This window comes from Liolophura sinensis, unplaced genomic scaffold, assembly GCF_032854445.1.
Source record: "Liolophura sinensis isolate JHLJ2023 unplaced genomic scaffold, CUHK_Ljap_v2 scaffold_23, whole genome shotgun sequence".
Classification (NCBI taxonomy): Eukaryota; Metazoa; Mollusca; class Polyplacophora; order Chitonida; family Chitonidae; genus Liolophura; species Liolophura sinensis.
This window is the reverse complement of record NW_027017962.1, coordinates 1-21,628: the sequence shown is the minus strand read 5'-3', so window position 1 is coordinate 21,628 and position 21,628 is coordinate 1. Positions and strand designations below refer to the sequence as shown.

Genomic DNA, 21,628 nt, shown 5'->3' with positions numbered 1-21,628 from the left:
TAAAGCTTTACTCTGGACATTTCTCTTATCTCAAATGGTTTTTTACCGCCACGTATTCATTTCATTTTACAGATTGCTGCGTTGAAACCATAGACAAGCGATCGATTAATCAGCATCGCCGTGTATAGCAACAGATGGTTGGCAATTACAGCCAAAGAGCTTATAATGTCTCTTAAAGAGAACTGAAGCCTCCATAGCTCAGCGGTTAGAGCACTGGTCTTGTAAACCAGGGGTCGAGAGTTCGATCCTCTCTGGAGGCTTAAAGTTGAAATCTTTTTGATGTATAATGAAATCCATAAAACAATCAAGCTCTGCCAAAAAATGAGACGTGGCAGGGGTTTCCATTAAAATAATCTGTTTGTTAAACAAAACCTAATGGCTGCAAACTTCTTTGCTCCATTTATATATGTAAGTGTGTTGGCAATGCAATAATCTCAGGGAAAACTTTCTGTCATTTCCACCAGCTCCCAACCTGCGGATGGTCGTGGGTTTCCCCCGGGCTGTGCCCGGTTTCCACCCACCATAATGCTGGCCGCCGTCGTATAAGTGAAATATTCTTCAGTACGGCGTAAAACACCAATCAAAACAAAAAAAATCCACCAGCTCCCAATCTTTATATTCCCATCTTTATTTGTCTACAGAACATGTATAATCCGTTAAAAAAGTTTTTTTTTTTTAAACAGTCGTAATATTTCTTGTTATCATTATAACAAATGGATGTTTCATTTTTTTGAATTTCGTTTTTTAAATGTGAACACTGTTGTCCATTGGAAATTTCCCATCAGTGTTTCTTAACATTATTCTTTAAAGATTGCCAGCAAGATTGTTTCGGCTTGAATTGTGGCCTTGTTTAACCGTTTGCTGATCAAATCCATATGAGATCCGTTTGTATGATATAAAGGTGGCGTAGGCTCTGAGCTCGATCTGTAGGCGTGCCACACTCCGACAAGTGCGGAATAACCCGACAGCTACTTTGCAAACACTAAAGCTTTACTCTGGTTATTTCTCTTATCCCCTTTCTCAATTTGTTGTTTACCGCAGCGTATTCATTTCATTTTACAGATTGCTGCGTTAAAAAAACAGCCAAGCAGTCGATTAATCAACATCGCCGTGTATAGCGGCAGATGGTTGGCAATTACAGTCATAGACCTTTTATAGTCTACATAAAAGAAATGAAGCCTCCATAGCTCAGCGGTTAGAGCACTGGTCTTGTAAACCAGGAGTCGAGAAGGTTTTTTTCTTGTTGTACAATGGAATCCGTAAAAACTACTTAACTCTGCCACAAAATGAGACACGGCAGGGCTTTCCTTTAAAATCCACCGTTTGTAAAACATAACCTACAGTCTGCAAACTCCTTTACTCCATTTATATATGTAAGTGTGTTGGCAATGCAATAATCTCAGAGAAAACTTTCTGTCTTTTCCACCAGCACCCAGTGTTTTTATTGTCTTCTTTATTTGTCGACAGAACATGTATAAACCGTTTCAAACAGACACAGTTTATTTTTTACAAACTGTCGAAATTTCTCTTGTAAACATTAAAATAAATGGACGTTTTATTTTTTTTTTTGAATTTATTTTTTTAAATGTGAACACTGCTGTACATTGGAAATTTCCCAACAGTGTTTCTTAACATTACTCTATAAAAAATTGCCAGCAAGATATTTTCAGCTTTAGTTGTGGCCTTGTTTAACCGTTTGCTGATCAAATCCATTGGAGATCCTTTTGTATGATATAAAGGTGGCGTAGGCTCTGAGCCCGATCTGTAGGCGTACCACACTCCAACAAGTGTGCAATAACCCGACAGCTACTTTGCAAACACCAAAGCTTTACTCTGGACATTTCTCTTATCTCTTTTCTCAATTTGTTTTTTAACGTCACGTATTCATTTCATCTTACAGATTACTGCTTTAAAATCACAGCTAAGCGATCGATTAATCAACATCGCCGTGTATAGCAGCAGATGGTTGGCAATTACAGTCAAAGAGCTTATAATGTCTATTAAGGAGAAATAAAGCCTCCATAGCTCAGCGGTTAGAGCACTGGTCTTGTAAACCAGGGGTCGAGAGTTCGATTCTCTCTGGGGGCTTTAAAAATAAGTTTTATTTTTTTGATACATTTTGGAATTCGTAAAACTATCAAGCTCTGCCACAAAATGAGACATTGCAGGCTTGTGATTTCAAAAGTTTGTGATAGCCGGGTATTGTGAAATCTTTTGTGTATTTGAGGACAATCTGGGAATAAATTTAACAATTTTAAAAAAAAAAAATGAGACGTTGCAGGGATTTCCTTAAAAATCCTGTGTTTGTAAAACAAAACCTAATGGCTGCAAACATCTTTACTCCATTTATATATGTAAGTGTGTTGGCAATGCAATAATCTCAGAGAAAACTTTTTGTCATTTCCACCAGCTCCCAATTTTTTTTTATTCTCGTCTTTATTTGTCGACAGAACATGTATAAACCGTTAAAAAAAGAAAGAGTTGATTCTTTACAAGCTGTCGAAATTTCTCTTGTAATCATCATAACAAATGGATGTTTTCTTTTTTTTTTAAATGTAAACATAGCTGTGCATTGGAAATTTAACAACAGTGTTTCTTAACATTATTCAATAAAAATTGCCAGCAAGATATTTTCAGCTTGAGTTGTGGTCTTGTTTAACCCTTTGCTGATCAAATCCACTGGAGATCCTTTTGTATGATATAAAGGTGGCGTAGGCTCTGAGCCCGATCTGTAGGCGTACCACACTCCAACAAGTGTGCAATAACCCGACAGCTACTTTGCAAACACCAAAGCTTTACTCTGGACATTTCTCTTATCTCAAATGGTTTTTTACCGCCACGTATTCATTTCATTTTACAGATTGCTGCGTTGAAACCATAGACAAGCGATCGATTAATCAGCATCGCCGTGTATAGCAACAGATGGTTGGCAATTACAGCCAAAGAGCTTATAATGTCTCTTAAAGAGAACTGAAGCCTCCATAGCTCAGCGGTTAGAGCACTGGTCTTGTAAACCAGGGGTCGAGAGTTCGATCCTCTCTGGAGGCTTAAAGTTGAAATCTTTCTGATGTATAATGAAATAGATAAAACAATCAAGCTCTGCCAAAAAAATGAGACGTGGCAGGGGTTTCCATTCAAATAATCTGTTTGTTAAACAAAACCTAATGGCTGCAAACTTCTTTACTCCATTTATATATATAAGTGTGTTGGCAATGCAATAATCTCAGAGAAAACTTTCTGTCATTTCCACCAGCTCCCAACCTGCGGATGGTCGTGGGTTTCCCCCGAGCTGTGCCCTGTTTCCACCCACCATAATGCTGGCCGTTTCAAACAGACACAGTTTATTTTTTACAAACTGTCGAAATTTCTCTTGTAAACATTAAAATAAATGGATGTTTTAGTTTTTTTTTGAATTTATTTTTTTAAATGTGAACACTGCTGTACATTGGAAATTTCCCAACAGTGTTTCTTAACATTACTCTATAAAAAATTGCCAGCAAGATATTTTCAGCTTTAGTTGTGGCCTTGTTTAACCGTTTGCTGATCAAATCCATTGGAGATCCTTTTGTATGATATAAAGGTGGCGTAGGCTCTGAGCCCGATCTGTAGGCGTACCACACTCCAACAAGTGTGCAATAACCCGACAGCTACTTTGCAAACACCAAAGCTTTACTCTGGACATTTCTCTTATCTCTTTTCTCAATTTGTTTTTTAACGTCACGTATTCATTTCATCTTACAGATTACTGCTTTAAAATCACAGCCAAGCGATCGATTAATCAACATCGCCGTGTATAGCGGCAGATGGTTGGCAATTACAGTCAAAGAGCTTTTCATGTCTATTAAGGAGAAATAAAGCCTCCATAGCTCAGCGGTTAGAGCACTGGTCTTGTAAACCAGGGGTCGAGAGTTCGATTCTCTCTGGGGGCTTTAAAAACAAGTTTTATTTTTTTGATACATTTTGGAATTCGTAAAACTATCAAGCTCTGCCACAAAATGAGACATTGCAGGCTTGTGATTTCAAAAGTTTGTGATAGCCGGGTATTGTGGAATCTTTTGTGTATTTGAAGACAATCTGGGAATAAATTTAACAATTTTCAAAAAAAAAAAAAATGAGACGTTGCAGGGATTTCCTTAAAAATCCTGTGTTTGTAAAACAAAACCTAATGGCTGCAAACATCTTTACTCCATTTATATATGTAAGTGTGTTGGCAATGCAATAATCTCAGAGAAAACTTTTTGTCATTTCCACCAGCTCCCAATTTTTTTTTATTCTCGTCTGTATTTGTCGACAGAACATGTATAAACTGTTAAAAAAAGAAAGAGTTGATTCTTTACAAGCTGTCGAAATTTCTCTTGTAATCATCATAACAAATGGATGTTTTCTTTTTTTTTTAAATGTAAACATAGCTGTGCATTGGAAATTTCCCAACAGTGTTTCTTAACATTATTCAATAAAAATTGCCAGCAAGATATTTTCAGCTTGAGTTGTGGCCTTGTTTAACCCTTTGCTGATCAAATCCACTGGAGATCCTTTTGTATGATATAAAGGTGGCGTAGGCTCTGAGCCCGATCTGTAGGCGTACCACACTCCAACAAGTGTGCAATAACCCGACAGCTACTTTGCAAACACTAAAGCTTTACTCTGGACATTTCTCTTATCTCAAATGGTTTTTTACCGCCACGTATTCATTTCATTTTACAGATTGCTGCGTTGAAACCATAGACAAGCGATCGATTAATCAGCATCGCCGTGTATAGCAACAGATGGTTGGCAATTACAGCCAAAGAGCTTATAATGTCTCTTAAAGAGAACTGAAGCCTCCATAGCTCAGCGGTTAGAGCACTGGTCTTGTAAACCAGGGGTCGAGAGTTCGATCCTCTCTGGAGGCTTAAAGTTGAAATCTTTTTGATGTATAATGAAATCCATAAAACAATCAAGCTCTGCCAAAAAAATGAGACGTGGCAGGGGTTTCCATTCAAATAATCTGTTTGTTAAACAAAACCTAATGGCTACAAACTTCTTTATTCCATTTATATATGTAAGTGTGTTGGCAATGCAATATTTCAGAGAAAACTTTCTGTCATTTCCAAAAGCTCCCAACCTGCGGATGGTCGTGGGTTTCCCCCGGGCTGTGCCCGGTTTCCACCCACCATAATGCTGGCCGCCGTCGTATAAGTGAAATATTCTTCAGTACGGCGTAAAACACCAATCAAAACAAAAAAAATCCACCATCTCCCAATCTTTATATTCTCATCTTTATTTGTCTACAGAACATGTATAATCCGTTAAAAAAGTTTATTTTTTTTAAACAGTCGTAATATTTCTTGTTATCATTATAACAAATGCATGTTTCATTTTTTTGAATTTCGTTTTTTAAATGTGACCACTGTTGTCCATTGGAAATTTCCCATCAGTGTTTTTTGACATTATTCTATAAAGATTGCCAGCAAGATATTTTTAGATTCAGTTGTGGCCTTGTTTAACCGTTTGCTGATCAAATCCATTGGAGATCCTTTCGTATGATATAAAGGTGGCGTAGGCTCTGAGCCCGATCTGTAGGTGTACCATACTCCGACAAGTGTGGAATAACCCGACAGCTACTTTGCAAACACTAAAGCTTTACTCTGGACATTTCTCTTATCTCTTTTCTCAATTTGTTTTTTACCGCCACGTATTTATTTCATTTTACAGATTACTGCGTTAAAATCACAGCCAAGCGATCGATTAATCAACATCGCCGTGTATAGCAGCAGATGGTTGGCAATTACAGTCAAAGAGCTTTTCATGTCTATTAAGGAGAAATGAAGCCTCCATAGCTCAGCGGTTAGAGCACTGGTCTTGTAAACCAGGGGTCGAGAGTTCGATTCTCTCTGGGGGCTTTAAAATGAAGTTTTATTTTTTTGATACATTTTGGAATTCGTAAAACTATCAAGCTCTGCCACAAAATGAGACATTGCAGGCATTTCCTTAAAAATCCTGTGTTTGTAAAACAAAACCTAACGGCTGCAAACCTCTTTACTCCATTTATATATGTAAGGGTGTTGGCAATGCAATAATCTCAGAGAAAACTTTCTGTCATTTCCACCAGCTCCCAATTTTTTTTTATTTTCGTCTTTATTTGTCGACATAACATGTATAAACCGTTAAAAAAAGAAAGAGTTGATTCTTTACAAACTGTCGAAATTTCTCTTGTAATCATCATAACAAATGGATGTTTTCTTTTTTTTTTTTAAAATGTAAACATAGCTGTGCATTGGAAATTTCACAACAGTGTTTCTTAACATTATTCAATAAAAATTGCCAGCAAGATTTTTTTTTGCTTTAGTTGTGGCCTTGTTTAACCGTTTGCTGATCAAATCCATATGAGATCCTTTTGTATGATATAAAGGTGGCGTAGGCTCTAAGCTCGATCTCTAGGCGTAAGATAGTCCGAGAAGTGTGAATTAACCCGACGGCTACTTTGCAAACACCAAAGTTTTACTCTGGACATTTCTCTTATCTCAGGTGTTTCTTTAACCGTGTTAGCTACTTTGCAAACACCAAAGTTTTACTCTGGACATTTCTCTTATCTCAGGTGTTTCTTTAACCGCCACATATTCATTTCATTTTACAGATTGCTGCGTTAAGACTATAGCCAAGCAATCGATTAATCAACATCGCCGTGTATAGCTGCTGATGGTTGGCAATTACAGTTAAAGAGCGGAAAGAGTTCGCTCGAAGGAGGCAGATGAATAAGGATTGAGTTTGCTTTTTCATACGTTCACGATGGGTATGTACGTTACATTATTTCCCTTTTTGATTGTGGCGAAGTGAAGTAGTATTCGCTTTACGTCCTTAAATGTTAATGGTTTGCGCGAATGTATTAAACAAGAACGGCTGAAAGAGTTGGTTTTTGAGAATAATATTGATATTTTGTTTCTCCTAGAAACTCATTTTCAATATTTTAATGACGCTAAGAATTTGCAAATTCCTGGGGATGCGAAATGGGCTTACGGATCTGCCAGAAGTTGTGGGGTGGGAATTATCATTAGATACAGTGTAGATTGCGCTATTAAAAATGTAACTAGATGTCCTCATGGACGTTTTATCAGTGTTAAGGCTGATGTAAGTAATACAACTTTAAATCTTTTAAAATCTGTATTTATGCTCCCAATAATGGAAAGGATAGGAAAGAGTTCATTTCTATTTTAGATACTGTAATGAGATGAAGTGAAATTATAATTCTCGGTGGTGCTTTTAATTGTGTAGAAAACATTGCCCTAGATAGAGGTAGCTCTGGTGTTAAATCTCGAAACGAGTGTATAGAGGAAATCAACGATTTAGAAAAAGATTTGGGTATAAATGATATTTTCCGCAAACTTTATCCAGACAGGAAAATGTATGCCTGGGTTAGAAACCAGAGCGCAAGCAGGCTAGACATATTTTACGTCTTATGTAGTGTTCAAGATTACGTTACAGCGTGTGATGTCACTCATGTGTTATTTTCCGGTCATTCTTGTGTGTATTTTGATATTAATTTTGACTGTATAATTGCATGGGACCTTTCTACTGGAAATTCATGAAGAGTTTGTTGCTCAGGTTAAAGAGTTCTCTGTTAATTTATTTGATGATTGTGAAATCGAGGAGAATTATAGTGAAGATATAATAGAGAGATGCGATATGTTTAAAGCTAATTGCAAAGAAGTCGTTCGCAAATATTGCAAGAACATATATTTCAAAAGAAAGAGTCAGTTCTTAAAACTGAACAAAGAACTGAATGAATTAAAGTCAGACCCTATTACTAACGTGGAAAAATTGAAAATGTTAAGAAAGCTATCAATACAATGAACCAAGTCGCTCATGCAGGTGCTCTTATTAGGGCAAAAGCCTCACATTTTGACAAGGGATAAAAGCCGACGAAATATTTTATTAGGAGGGAAGTTGGCAGAGGGGGAAAAGATGATTAAAAACGTTATTTGTCACAAGAATGGTTCTGCTTCTCATGTCCATCAATATGATATAGCTGATTGTGTTAGAACGTGTTACATGCAGCTGTATTCTGAACAAGCCACCTATTTTGATTGTCAGGATGAATTATTGTCTACCTCGCCGCAGTTAAAACAAGATTGTAGATTGGCATGTGAGAGTCTTCTAACAGAGCAAGAACTGTTTCATGCGGTCTCACACATGTCTAAATACCACTCCCCTGGTCATGATGGTTTACCAGCTGAGTTTTATGTGAAATTTTGGTCTGTAATAGGGAAGTTATTTCCCAAAGTTGTTAACTTCTGTTTTAGGGACGTTAAAAGTTCCTCACAGCGATCAGGATTAATTACACTTCTTTGTAAAGACTCTGACAATTCACAGTTTGCTTAATATGGATTAGAAAAATTGTGGCCCAAACATTGTGTAATCGTTTGAAGAATGTAACTAGTTCACTTGTTTTGCCCAATCAAACATTTGCCATTCCTGGGAGGAGTATTTTTGATAATTTGCATTTATTACGGAATGTTTATGATTATATGGCGCAAAAAGATTTAAAGGCATGTTTTGTGAACTTAGGCCAGGAAAAATCTTTTGACAGGGTTGATTGGTCGTTTTTGTTTAAGATTTTGAAGCAGTTTAAATTTGGGCCTGATGGGCCGGTAAATGGGTTGGTTTGCCTTATACAGATATTTCGAATAATGCTATTTTCAATGGACACATCACTGAGGAATTTCCTCTGAGTAGAGGTGTGCGTCAAGTTTGTTCTTTTCACCGTTATTATATGTATTATCCTGAGAACCTTTTATTAATTCGATACCTTACTGAGGTACAGGGGTGTTCGTATGCCCGGAACGGAAAAAGAAGCGAAGGTGTCTGCATTTGCACATGACACGATGGCAATGCTGTCGGAAGAAAAGCCATTGTCATCCGTCCTAGATTTGGCCGAGAAGTCATGGGAAAAATTTCTCAAAAACTGTAGCACTAATGATTGGTAAGTGGAAAACAAACGCCACATCCGATGTCGGCATCAACATGGTGAAGAACGCAAAAACCTGTGGATTTCATTTCGGGAAAGGGAGTGCAACCTTGAACTCTGGGCGTGTCTTAGGCAAAGTAAAGAAACATGTCTCTTCTTGGAATGGTAATCTTATCCTAAGAGGTCGTTCAGTACTTATCAATACTGTAGCTCTTGCAGTGTTATGGTTTACGGCACAGTGTATGTTATTACCAACGAAATGTACAACATTGTGTTCACGTACTGTGTTCAAGTTTCTATGGGACAACAAACCTGAAAGTTTAAAGAGAGATGTGCTTCCTAATAAATACTCATGTGGGGGATTACATGTGCACCATGTTGAGTGTAAAAGTGAAGCTTTGGCTATTCGTCACATCCTAAAGCTGATCTATGGAACAGCCGCTGACTGGAAATATTTTGCGGTTTACTGGTTAGGTCTGTCCTAAACATTCCCCACTCAGAAAATGTGCAACCATTTCACAGGTTTATCATAAGTGCTTGAAAGGAGTTGTATTGCGGTCAACAGCTACCAAGTGTTATGTACTGCAGCAAATTTATTTACAATGTATTGATTACCAGGGTTATTCAGATTCCACGCGTTATGTTAGCTTCACCTCAGTTAAGGTGGCATATTATTTGGAAAAATGTGTTTCATACATTCCTGGACCACAATTTAGATAATTTTGTTTTAAATTGGTGCATGATGTTTTACCTGTAAAAGAGCGATTATTAAGGCGACATGTGGCAACTGATCATTTGTGTGTTTTTTGTGCTGGCTCCGAAACCCAGCATCATTTATTTGTTCAATGCAGAATAGTGCAAGATGTTTTCAATTCCGTCGTGCTTTATCTTGTACGCTGGGTTTCTGCCCATTCTAGATAAGAGAACATTGATGTTCAAGTTGCAAAGCAAAGAAATGTCACCAGCATTGTAGCCGCCGCTAAAAACAAAATACGCACAAGGGTTAATGTCAATTTCCTTGATAGGAGCAGTTTTACTAGGCCTTGGTGCAGGATGACAAGTTAATCTTTATGCTAAAGTCATTTGTGGTTTATCTTACACCAGTCTAAAAAAGTTTGTAATATTGAATTTTTAAAATGGACTGCGTGTAAGGATATACGTAATATTGTAAATTGTACTGTATACATCTTTTGAATTGAATAATGTGATTAAATTACTTCTTACTCGAAAAAAACAAAAAAGAGATATATCAAGCGTTAGCAGAGCGTCGTTTCGATCCACGGGCCTCTGGGTAATGAACACACACCCCTATCACAACTTACGTTTTTCGGGGGGGGGACGAATGTAATTCCCTGTAATTTAGGCTGTAAAGTCTTTTGCCAGTGTGCCGATTTTCGTGGACAGGTGCATGCTTGTTATCAAAATGATGGAAAATGTATACGCTGTAAGCGGGTATGAGTTTTAATGATAAAAGTTCGAAATTCTGGGCGAGAAGACACAAGGAGACAGGTGGTGATGAGGCTGCAAGTGACGTCTCCTTGACGTTGCTAGGCACACCTATGCTGCCGGCATAGAAAGGTCCAGGATTTTCACCGTTAACCTGGGTCAAGATTTTTATGGCTTCTTTCTCACAGACTGGGCTAGGCATGCACCAAAGCTTATTGGCCACGGAATTTTTTTGACTGAGCTTCAGCGATAAATGTTAACATTGTCGCTGAGGGAAAATAATGGAGGTGTGCGGCCTGTAGTGACACTTGTGCCAAAACACGTAATATGTCACTGTGTACTCACATTTGGCAGTATGCCGATAATATCTGGTGGGTATGTCTGCGATGTGGTTTGCACTGACATGGAGTATAATTTAGCAGCTTTAGATATTTTAAGTGCGATATTTTCCCCACATCTCCGTTTTGTCTAAATATCGACAAAAATGCTTTCTGTGGTTGAGGGTATTACGGGTGTATGAGTTAGCTGGAACAAACACGGACAACGTTTCATCAGTCCTGCCTTTTGAAATGTCTCTTTTTTGGGGCTGACATTGGACAAATCCAATTAACACACAGAGAGATGTTGAGTATACTGGAGATTTGTGACATGGTTGCCAGAATTGAGTTTCACATAGCACACTAGAGACAAAACAAGAGTTAGCAGAGCGTGGTTTCGATCCACGGACCTCTGGGTTATAGGCCCAGCACGATTCCAATGCACAACTCTGCTGTAAGACGAAAGGGTCTGCGCTATACACAACACAATCACTAACGGCACAATTGCATCTGATAAAAAAAAGCCCGTCTTTCGCCAAAAAGTGCCAAACAAGAAACGCCAGATACTACTAGGGGGGTTCAAATAAACCTCTTGGCTGGATCTCACATCCTGTAAGATTGCGTCGGTGGTGTAATGGTCAGCATGGTTGCCTTCCAAGCAGTCGATCTGTTACAGTCGATCTGGGTTCTTTTATCACACAGACAGTTGCTCAATAAACTGGAGAGTGGTGACACGCCATCGCTGTGGTAGTTGAATTTCACACAGCACAGAGGAGATTAAACAAGCGTAAGAAAAGCGTCGTTTCGGTCCACGGACCTCTGGCTTAAAAACACACACCCCCATCAAAACTAATTTTTTAGGGGGGGGGGGGGGGGGGGGCACAAATGTAATTCCCTGTAATTGAGGCTGTAAAGTGTTTTATTGTTTTTTTGCTGCCAGTCTGCAGATTTTCTAGTACAGGCATCAAAACGATGGAATTTGTCTAAGCTGTGAGCGGGCATGAGTTTTAATGATGAAAGTTCGAAATTCTGGGCGAGAAGACACAAGGAGACAGGTGGTGATGAGGCTGCGAGTGACGTCTCCTTGACGTTGCTAGGCACACCTATGCTGCCGGCATAGAAAGGTCCAGGATTTTCACCGTTAACCTGGGTCAAGATTTTTATGGCTTCTTTCTCACAGACTGGGCTAGGTACGCACCAAAGTTTATTGGCCACGAAGTTTTTGGGACTGAGCTACAGCGCTAAATGTTAACATTGTCGCTGAGTGAAAATAATGGAGGTGTGTGGCCTGTAGTGACACTTGTGCCAAAACACGTAATGTGTCATTGTGTGCTCAGACTTTGCACCATCCCTAAAATATTTGGTGGGTACATCTGCGATGTGGTTTGCATTGGCATGGAACTTGACTGAGCAGTTTTAAAGCTTTTAAATGCTATATTTTCCCCACATATCCGATTTGTCTAAATATCGACAAAATGCTCTGTGGTTGAGGGTAGTACGGGTGTATGAGTAAGCTGGAACAAACACGGACAACGTTTCATCACTCCTGGCTTTTGAAATGTCTCTTTTTGGGGCTGACATTGGACAAATCCAATTACCACACAAACCGTTGTTGAGTATACTGGAGATTTGTGACAAGGCATGGTTGCGAGAATTGAGTGTTACATAGCACACTAGAGACAAAACAATTATTAGCAGAGCGTGGTTTCGATCCACGGACCTCTGGGTTATGGGCCCAGCACGCTTCCACTGCGCCACTCTGCTGTTAAACGAAAGGATCTGCGCTATACACAACACAATCACTACCGGCACAATTGCATCTGATCAAAACAAGCCCGTCTTTGGCTAAAAAGTGCCAAACAAGAAACGCCAGATACTACTAGGAGGGTTTAAATAAACCGCTTGGCTGGATCTCACATCCTATAAGATTGCGTCGGTGGTGTAATGGTCAGCATGGTTGCCTTCCAAGCAGTCGATCCGGGTTCGATTCCCGGCCGACGCACCAAGCCTTTTATCACACGGACAGTTGCTCAATAAACTGGAGAATTGTGACCCGCCATCGTTGCGGCAGTGGAATTTTACACAGCACAGTAGAGACAAAACAAGCGTGAGAAAAGCGTCGTTTCCATCCACGGACCTCTGGCTTATGAACACACACCCCCAACACAACTTACGTTTTTCGGGAGGGACGAATGTAATTCCCTGTAATTTAGGCTGTAAAGTCTTTTTTATTTGCTGCCAGTCTGCAGATTTTCTTCTACAGGTATCAAAATGATGGAAATTGTCTAAGCTGTGAGCGGGTATGAGTTTTAATGATGAAAGTTTGAAATTCTGGGCGAGAAGACACAAGGAGACAGGTGGTGATGAGGCTGCGAGTGACGTCTCCTTGACGTTGCTAGGCACACCTATGCTGCCGGCATAGAAAGGTCCAGGATTTTCACCGTTAACCTGGGTCAAGATTTTTATGGCTTCTTTCTCACAGACTGGGGTAGGTATGCACCAAAGCTTATATTTTCCCCACTTATCCGATTTGTCTAAATATCGACAAAAATGCTCTGTGGTTGAGGGTAGTACGGGTGTATGAGTAACCTGGAACAAACACGGGCAACGTTTCATCACTCCTGGCTTTTGAAATGTCTCTTTTTGGGGCTGACATTGGACAAATCCAATTACCACACAGACCGTTGTTGAGTATACTGGGGATTTGTGACAAGGCATGGTTGCGAGAATTGAGTGTTACATAGCACACTAGAGACAAAACAAGTGTTAGCAGAGCGTGGTTTCGATCCACGGACCTCTGGGTTATGGGCCCAGCACGCTTCCACTGCGCCACTCTGCTGTTAAACGAAAGAGTCTGCGCTATACACAACACAATCACTACCGGCACAATTGTATCTGATCAAAACAAGCCCGTCTTTGGCCAAAAAGTGCCAAACAAGAAACGCCAGATACTACTAGGAGGGTTCAAATAAACCTCTTGGCTGGATCTCACATCCTATAAGATTGCGTCGGTGGTGTAATGGTCAGCATGGTTGCCTTCCAAGCAGTCGATCCGGGTTCGATTCCCGGCCGACGCACCAAGTATTTTATCACACGGACAGTTGCTCAATAAACTTTAGAATGGTGACCCGCCATCGTTGCGGCAGTGGAATTTTACACAGCACAGTAGAGACAAAACAAGCGTGAGAAAAGCGTCGTTTCCATCCACGGACCTCTGGCTTATGAACACACACCCCCAACACAACTTACGTTTTTCGGGAGGGACGAATGTAATTCCCTGTAATTTAGGCTGTAAAGTCTTTTTTTATTTACTGCCAGTCTGCAGATTTTCTTCTACAGGTATCAAAATGATGGAAATTGTCTAAGCTGTGAGCGGGTATGAGTTTTAATGATGAAAGTTTGAAATTCTGGGCGAGAAGACACAAGGAGACAGGTGGTGATGAGGCTGCGAGTGACGTCTCCTTGACGTTGCTAGGCACACCTATGCTGCCGGCATAGAAAGGTCCAGGATTTTCACCGTTAACCTGGGTCAAGATTTTTATGGCTTCTTTCTCACAGACTGGGCTAGGCATGCACCAAAGCTTATTGGCCACGAAATTTTTGGGACTGAGCTTCAGCGCTAAATGTTAACATTGTCGCTGAGGGAAAATAATGGAGGTGCGTGGCCTGTAGTGACACTTGTGCCAAAACACGTAATGTGTCATTGTTTGCCCAGACTTTGCACCATCCCTAAAATATTTGGTGGGTACATCTGCGATGTGGTTTGCATTGGCATGGAACTTGATTGAGCAGTTTTAAAACTTTTATGTGCTATATTTTCCCCACATATCCGATTTGTCTAAATATCGACAAAAATGCTCTGTGGTTGAGGGTAGTACGGGTGTATGAGTAAGCTGGAACAAACACGGACAACGTTTCATCACTCCTGGCTTTTGAAATGTCTCTTTTTGGGGCTGACATTGGACAAATCCAATTACCACACAGACCGTTGTTTTTTTTTTTTTGAAAATTGTTGAATTTATTCCCAGATTGTCATCAAATACACAAGATTTCACAATACCCGGCTATCACAAACTTTTGAAATCACAAGGCAGTCTTAATTAAAATAAAATATCACAGAAAAGATGACTGCTTTGTGAATAGAACAATTGGACATTAGCTGCTAATTTCAATAAATACACTAATTTATCATTCCGTAATGTACAGAAGACTTTGTTTATACACCAGATTTTCTCGAAAGATGGCCTGTCTAGTCGAAAAAAGTCAACATGAATACGGGTTTTAATTATTCCTTTGGCGGCCTTAACAATACCAACAGAATCCCTGTTTTTTTTCTGAAATATTATGTCGTTGCGTGCACACCAAATACTAAACTGAAGAACACATATGACATACACCATCACAGCTCTAACTTCCTGGTTAAAAGTGGAATTGAATACCTTGTAAATTAATGTTTCCGAGTCCATATTTGGTAGGTAGTTCGCAAACAAAACAAATATCCGGTTAAAGTCATTAAACACATCCTGAACGATTTTACATTGTACAAACAGATGTTGCCGAGTTTCAGACAGGGAGCAAAAAACACACAAGTCATCGGTGGCTACATTTCTCCTAAGAAGTTTTTCCTTAACGGGCAAAATGTCATGAACCAACTTGTAACTGAAGTTGACCAAGTTGTGATCTAAGAATTGATGAAAAACAGTTTTCCATATTCTAACCCAGTCCAAATGCGGCATAGACACCATTGCTCTTGGACAATGTACTATTTTTGTTACAAAATATTCATAAATATGCCTGCTTGAACACAATGTTACAGGTTGCTGTACACCTGTGGTAAATTCTCTCCAGGCGCTCAAGGCCAGTCTATAAAAAGGTGGAATGTTTTCAGAATGTGGGACATTGGAACGACAGAATTCACGACAAACATGTCTTAGGGGTAAACCCAACCAATAGATGGCAAAGTATTTCCATTCCGCTGTTGTTCCATGAATTAATTTTAAAACATGCCGAGTAACAAGTGCTTTTATTTTACATTCTATATTATGTACGTTTAGACCTCCATTCCCTATTTTATTATGTACGACAACTCTCTTCAAACTTTCGGGCTTGTTATCCCACAAAAATCTGAACACAGTTTGGGAACATTGATTGACACATTTAGGTGGCAACAGAGTACACTGTGCAGAAAACCATAAAACAGCTAAAGCAACTGTATTAATTAACACAGACCTCCCCCGTAGGGTCAAATATCTTCCATTCCATGCTGATACATGCTTCTTTACCTTACTTAAAACACGCTCAGAATTGAGTTCTGTTTGATCTGGTCCAAAAAATACCCCACAAATCTTTGAATTTGTAGTGATGTTAAGCCCACCACTGTGCACGTTAGTTTCGTCCCAGCTACCAATGGGAAGAACCGTGCTTTTCAACAAGTTGAGTTTTGCTCCTGAGGCTTTTCCATAACTTTCTGCTAGTTTAATTACATGCGGAACAGAACTCACTTCAGATAAAATTGCAGTCGTATCATCTGCAAATGCCGACACTCTTGTTTCCTTATTTGTGCCGGGTAACCGTACACCATTAATTTCGTCATTGTTTCTAATGGCGGCTATAAAGGGCTCTAAGGACAAAACATACAATAATGGTGACAAAGAACAACCCTGTCGGACACCTCGACTCAGTTTAAATTCTTCTGTTATGTGCCCGTTCACAATAACACTACTTGTAATGTCAGTATATAATAATTGCACCCACTTACAAAAGTCGGGTCCGAAGTTAAATTTCTCTAAACATTTGAACAAAAAATGACCAGTCTACTCTGTCAAAGGCTTTCTCCTGGTCTAAGTTAAGAAAGCATCCTTTTAAATCTTTTTGTTCAACATAATCATATGTATTTCGTAATAAGTGAAGGTTGTCAAAAATACTTCGGCCTGGTATTCCACATGTCTGATTCTGAAGTACAACTGTATCGATCACATTTTTTAACCGATTGCACAAAGCTTTAGAAACAATCTTATAATCTACATTTAGTAAGCTAATTGGCCTCCAGTTTTTTATGCTTTCGGCATTGTCGGGGACCTTACATAATAGTGTGATTAACCCAGAACGCTGTGAATTACTTAATCTACCCAAGTTAAAACAGTGATTAACTACATCCGTAAACACACCCGAAAACAGTGGCCCAAATTGTACATAAAACTCTGCTGGCAAACCGTCGCATCCCGGCGAACGGTTTTTAGACATATTTTTTACTGCAAAAAACAACTCCTGTTCAGTCAAAAGGCCTTCGCAGGCAGTTTTACAATCGTCATTTAACATCGGAAGCGATGACAAGAACTCATCTTGAATGGAGGAGTCAGTATCTTGTTCAGTATACAATTTCATATAATACGACCTTATACACTTAGCAATACCTTCCTGAGATTCATGGGATATTGAAGAATCAATATGACAAGTAATACTTTTGATCATCTTCTTTCTGCCCCTACCAACTTCTCGTCTAATGAAATATTTGGTTGGTTTTTCTCCCTGATCAAAATGAACAGCTTTAGCACGGATAACCGCTCCCGCATGATTCGACTTATAAAGGGCATTTAGAGTCTTTTTCACATTGTCAATACGCTCACAGTTAATGATTGGACTAGATTTCAACGCATTTAATTCTTGTTCAAGTACCAACAAATCACGTTTTTTGTTCATAGATTTTTCCTTACAGTAACTCCGAATCCTGTCTTTACATTCCCCTTTAAATGTCTCCCATCTGTCTATTAGATCTGCATGACCAGTTGTACAGACAGAGAAAATATCATGGAAGACGGATTTAATATCATCAACAAGCTCCGTGTCATTTAACACAGAAGTATTACACTTCCAGTAGAACGGCCCCCATGAAATGACATCTTCAAAAGAGATATCAAAAAACAAACACGAATGATCAGAAAAAGACACATGTACAGCATCACACTGGGTTACATACTTAAACACAGCGTTAGGGATATAAAATCTATCCAATCTACTGGCACACTGGCGCCTAGACCACGTGTAACAATTCTTATCCGGATGCAGTTTCCTAAAAATATCACAAATACCAAAATCTCTTTTCAAATTATTAATTTCGTCCACTCCATCATTCCTTACTTTAGTGGCACAGCCAGCTCTATCTAATTCAATGCTCTCAACACAATTAAAATCCCCACCCATAATAACCAACTCACTGCCCTGCATCACATTATCTAGATTAGAAATAAACTCTTTTCTTTCCTTTGGATTATTAGGGGCATATACACAAACAAGGTTTAAAGCAGTGTTGTTGAGCTCAACCCTAAGGCTTATGTAGCGACCGTTAGGGCACCTCTGTATTTTCCGTATAAAGCAGTCTACCGAATACCTAATAATTATTCCCACCCCACAACTTCGATTTGACCCATACGCCCACCTTGCATCGCCTGGGATTTGCAAATATTTAGTGTCATTATAGTTTTCGAAGTGTGTTTCCTGTAAGAATAGTACATCAATTCCTTTATCGAAAAAAATTGCTTGACATGTTCTTGTTTAGACGGATCCCGTAAACCATTAATGTTTAAAGTCCCAAAACGAATATTATTTAAGCTCATTATACAAGTAAGTAAAGGTAGAGCGTACATACCCATTGTGGTCAAATAAGAGAGCCCTAATTACGTTACAAATCATTTGTCTCTTTTCATTCGCTGCCTCGCACGAGATTTTTTTTTTTTTTTTTTTTTTTTTTTTTTTTTGATTGGTGTTTTACGCCGTACTCAAGAATATTTCACTTATACGACGGCGGCCAGCATTATGGTGGGTGGAAACCGGGCAGAGCCCGGGGGAAACCCACGACCATCCGCAGGTTGCTGGCAGACCTTCCCACGTACGGCCGGAGAGGAAGCCAGCATGAGCTGGACTTGAACTCACAGCGACCGCATTGGTGAGAGGACTCCTGGGTCATTACGCTGCGCTAGCGCTTTAACCGACTGAGCCACGGAGGCCCCGCCTCGCACGAGAAGCAAGCGATTTTCTTTTCCTGTATTCCAGAAGCATGGTGTCCCCCTCCTGAGATGGAGTCGGCGTCATACAGTCTGACGACTGATCGGCATCAACACCATCATAATCAGTAGGATGGGAACTGGGCGGGATAGATGACGCTGCCTCTTCGGCTGTACTGCCATTGTCCAACTTAGCTCGCTTTTCCTCGACTGGGACTGGTGAACGCACGTCGGGAGCGTGCACGTCAGCCACGACCACATTCTTCACCCTTGGGACAGCTGATGACGTTTCATTATCACCAACATCCACTTCTTCGGTGTTCTTAGTATTCTCCCGGACGTCCATCTCCTTATCAGACTCGCTGTCGTCGCTGACGTCTTCATCGGCGCTGTCGTCACCATTCCCGTCGATTTCGTCTTCGTTCTCCTCGCTGTCTTGAACCAGTTCCATAGCAGGTGCGTTGAATGGGTCTTCATCGTCGCTGACGTCAACATCAATGTCATCTTGTTTTACGACGTCTTCCTTATTATACTGGCGCATAGTCGGTAGGTTTCCCTTAACTCGCGCCGCGTACGACATTGCTCTCGCACAACAGTCACTGACCGTATGAAGCCCTGAGTCACACATTCGGCATGGATTTGTACAGTCCTTCTCTGTATGAGGATTCTCATGGGGGGAGAAACCGTCGCAGTTAGAACACCACAGTGCTCTACACTCTGCCGCCTTGTGTGATTTTTGGCCACACTTCCGACATTCATAAGTTTGCCCGGGGTAGGTAAACATAACAATGTCACCACCGAAATTAATAAAATTTGGTACATAACGAACTTTGTGACACCTAAATCTGTAAATCCGAATACCTGTCCGAACATGTGAGAGCTCCGGGTCTGAAAATCTGGGTTTCGTCACACCCAGGCATTCACCATAGGGTTTCAAAGCTGCCTCGATAGTGTCATCTGACATTTCATCCGGTGCCCAGTGGGCCGTCAGATTCAGGTAAACTGACGACACGGGCATAATGGACCACGTCGTTCCATTTATAACAACATTGGATTTACTCACTAGGGCATTATGCCCAGCCACTGTAGACACGCGGAGATAGAAGTGTTTCTTTAAATAATTCTTCTAAAAACTTATTAGCTCTGTCTTGATATTTAACACACTTGACAGAAAAGTAATAAAGTCCCTCTGGACAGCCGCAGAAAATGCCGGGCTGCTTCGTGTAGAGATTGACACAGACAAAGTTCTGCTTGGCCTGTTTACAGGCGAAAACGACACGGGCTTGGACATACCTGATCCAACGGGGCACACGCCCTTCACCAAACAGTAACCACTGGCCAAACTCAAGCTCTGTGGGCTCCCAGATCACCAAAAAATCAGTCTCAAAAACAAACGCTGTTGTTGCACAAATGTGTAAACAGCACAAAATAACCGACACGTCCGTTCACTTCGGCGTCTAGCACACTCTCCCATTTTTGGGACTGAGCTTCAGCGTTAAATGTTAACATTGTCGCTGAGGGAAAATAATGGAGGTGCGTGGCCTGTAGTGACACTTCTGCCAAAACACATAATGTGTCATTGTGTGCTCAGACTTTGCACCATCCCTAAAATATTTGGTGGGTACATCTGCGATGTGGTTTGCATTGGCATGGAACTTGATTGAGCAGTTTTAAAGCTTTTAAATGCTATATTTTCCCCACATATCCGATTTGTCTAAATATGGACAAAAATGCTCTGTGGTTGAGGGTAGTACGGGTGTATGAGTAAGCTGGAACAAACACGGACAACGTTTCATCACTCCTGGCTTTTGAAATGTCTCTTTTTGGGGCTGACATTGGACAAATCCAATTACCACACAGACCGTTGTTGAGTATACTGGAGATTTGTGAGAAGGCATGCTTGCTAGAATTAAGTGTTACATAGCACACTAGAGACAAAACAAGTGTTAGCAGAGCGTGGTTTCGATCCACGGACCTCTGGGTTATGGGCCCAGCACGCTTCCACTGCGCCACTCTGCTGTTAGACGAAAGGGTTTGCGCTATACACAACACAATCACTACCGTCACAATTGCATCTGATCAAAACAAGCCAAAAAGTGCCAAACAAGAAACGCCAGATACTACTAGGAGGGTTCAAATAAACCTCTTGGCTGGATCTCACATCCTATAAGATTGCGTCGGTGGTGTAATGGTCAGCATGGTTGCCTTCCAAGCAGTCGATCCGGGTTCGATTCCCGGCCGTCGCACCAAGTATTTTATCACACGGACAGTTGCTCAATAAACTGGAGAATTGTGACCCGCCATCGTTGCGGCAGTGGAATTTTACACAGCACAGTAGAGACAAAACAAGCGTGAGAAAGGCGTCGTTTCCATCCACGGACCTCTGGCTTATGAACACACACCCCCAACACAACTTACGTTTTTCGGGAGGGACGAATGTAATTCCCTGTAATTTAGGCTGTAAAGTCTTTTTTATTTGCTGCCAGTCTGCAGATTTTCTTCTACATTTATCAAAATGATGGAAATTGTCTAAGCTGTGAGCGGGTATGAGTTTTAATGATGAAAGTTTGAAATTCTGGGCGAGAAGACACAAGGAGACAGGTGGTGATGAGGCTGCGAGTGACGTCTCCTTGACGTTGCTAGGCACACCTATGCTGCCGGCATAGAAAGGTCCAGGATTTTCACCGTTAACCTGGGTCAAGATTTTTATGGCTTCTTTCTCACAGACTGGGCTAGGCATGCACCAAAGCTTATTGGCCACGAAATTTTTGGGACTGAGCTTCAGCGCAAAATGTTAACATTGTCGCTGAGGGAAAATAATGGAGGTGTGTGGCCTGTAGTGACACTTCTGCCAAAACACGTAATGTGTCATTGTGTGCCCAGACTTTGCACCATCCCTAAAATATTTGGTGGGTACATCT

At 40.4% G+C, this 21,628-nt stretch overlaps 12 non-coding genes across 12 annotated transcripts; 9 read left to right on the top strand and 3 right to left on the bottom strand.

Annotated features, from left to right (window-relative positions):
* Positions 1 to 187: 187 nt before the first annotated feature.
* Trnat-ugu (transfer RNA threonine (anticodon UGU)) lies at positions 188 to 260 on the top strand. Its single transcript has one exon. It is a non-coding gene; the product is annotated as a tRNA-Thr (tRNA).
* Positions 261 to 2,015: 1,755 nt separating this feature from the next.
* Trnat-ugu (transfer RNA threonine (anticodon UGU)) lies at positions 2,016 to 2,088 on the top strand. Its single transcript has one exon. It is a non-coding gene; the product is annotated as a tRNA-Thr (tRNA).
* Positions 2,089 to 2,975: 887 nt separating this feature from the next.
* Trnat-ugu (transfer RNA threonine (anticodon UGU)) lies at positions 2,976 to 3,048 on the top strand. The gene has a single exon. It is a non-coding gene; the product is annotated as a tRNA-Thr (tRNA).
* An 808-nt stretch (positions 3,049 to 3,856) lies between these two features.
* Trnat-ugu (transfer RNA threonine (anticodon UGU)) lies at positions 3,857 to 3,929 on the top strand. Its single transcript has one exon. It is a non-coding gene; the product is annotated as a tRNA-Thr (tRNA).
* An 890-nt stretch (positions 3,930 to 4,819) lies between these two features.
* Positions 4,820 to 4,892, top strand: Trnat-ugu (transfer RNA threonine (anticodon UGU)). The gene has a single exon. It is a non-coding gene; the product is annotated as a tRNA-Thr (tRNA).
* Positions 4,893 to 5,809: 917 nt separating this feature from the next.
* Trnat-ugu (transfer RNA threonine (anticodon UGU)) lies at positions 5,810 to 5,882 on the top strand. The gene has a single exon. It is a non-coding gene; the product is annotated as a tRNA-Thr (tRNA).
* A 6,517-nt stretch (positions 5,883 to 12,399) lies between these two features.
* On the bottom strand, positions 12,400 to 12,471 carry Trnam-cau (transfer RNA methionine (anticodon CAU)). The gene has a single exon. It is a non-coding gene; the product is annotated as a tRNA-Met (tRNA).
* Positions 12,472 to 12,637: 166 nt separating this feature from the next.
* On the top strand, positions 12,638 to 12,709 carry Trnag-ucc (transfer RNA glycine (anticodon UCC)). The gene has a single exon. It is a non-coding gene; the product is annotated as a tRNA-Gly (tRNA).
* Positions 12,710 to 13,474: 765 nt separating this feature from the next.
* Trnam-cau (transfer RNA methionine (anticodon CAU)) lies at positions 13,475 to 13,546 on the bottom strand. The gene has a single exon. It is a non-coding gene; the product is annotated as a tRNA-Met (tRNA).
* Positions 13,547 to 13,712: 166 nt separating this feature from the next.
* On the top strand, positions 13,713 to 13,784 carry Trnag-ucc (transfer RNA glycine (anticodon UCC)). Its single transcript has one exon. It is a non-coding gene; the product is annotated as a tRNA-Gly (tRNA).
* A 6,870-nt stretch (positions 13,785 to 20,654) lies between these two features.
* On the bottom strand, positions 20,655 to 20,726 carry Trnam-cau (transfer RNA methionine (anticodon CAU)). Its single transcript has one exon. It is a non-coding gene; the product is annotated as a tRNA-Met (tRNA).
* A 155-nt stretch (positions 20,727 to 20,881) lies between these two features.
* Positions 20,882 to 20,953, top strand: Trnag-ucc (transfer RNA glycine (anticodon UCC)). Its single transcript has one exon. It is a non-coding gene; the product is annotated as a tRNA-Gly (tRNA).
* The last annotated feature ends 675 nt before the right edge of the window (positions 20,954 to 21,628 follow it).